Source organism: Buceros rhinoceros, unplaced genomic scaffold, assembly GCF_000710305.1.
Source record: "Buceros rhinoceros silvestris isolate BGI_N320 unplaced genomic scaffold, ASM71030v1 scaffold44009, whole genome shotgun sequence".
Lineage (NCBI taxonomy): Eukaryota > Metazoa > Chordata > Aves > Bucerotiformes > Bucerotidae > Buceros > Buceros rhinoceros.
Window position 1 is genome coordinate 2,208 of NW_010430546.1, and position 432 is coordinate 2,639.

A 432-nucleotide genomic window follows, 5' to 3' on the forward strand; every position below is an offset into this window, starting at 1 on the left:
GGCCCATGGGCTGGAGGAGCAGAGGCTGCCCCTGCCACCTCGTCCTCCCCCTGTGCAAACTGGGAGGGCACGGGGGGGACACTGGCCGTGTGGAGGGTGCGCTGCTGCCCTGGGGAGTGGGTGCTCCTCGGCTGGGCTGGGCTGGCCCTCGCCCTGAGCACACCCCACGGGAAGGATGCGCCTTCCTACACTGGACCCCGCAGGGAGCCATCCGAGGGGCACTGTGCCACCTCTCCCTGGCACCCTGGGAAGGGCCGTTTGGCCAGTGCAGGGAGAACGACAGGAGCGGTACTCAGAGGCAGGGGCACAGGCTTTACTTTGCAGACAGAAGCGTGAATCCCAAAGCAAACCCCACTGGTTTATTACAAGTGCCGTGAGAAGCCGCGGTGCCCAGTGGCTGCGGCCACAGCACACCGACAGGGGGGGGGCTGT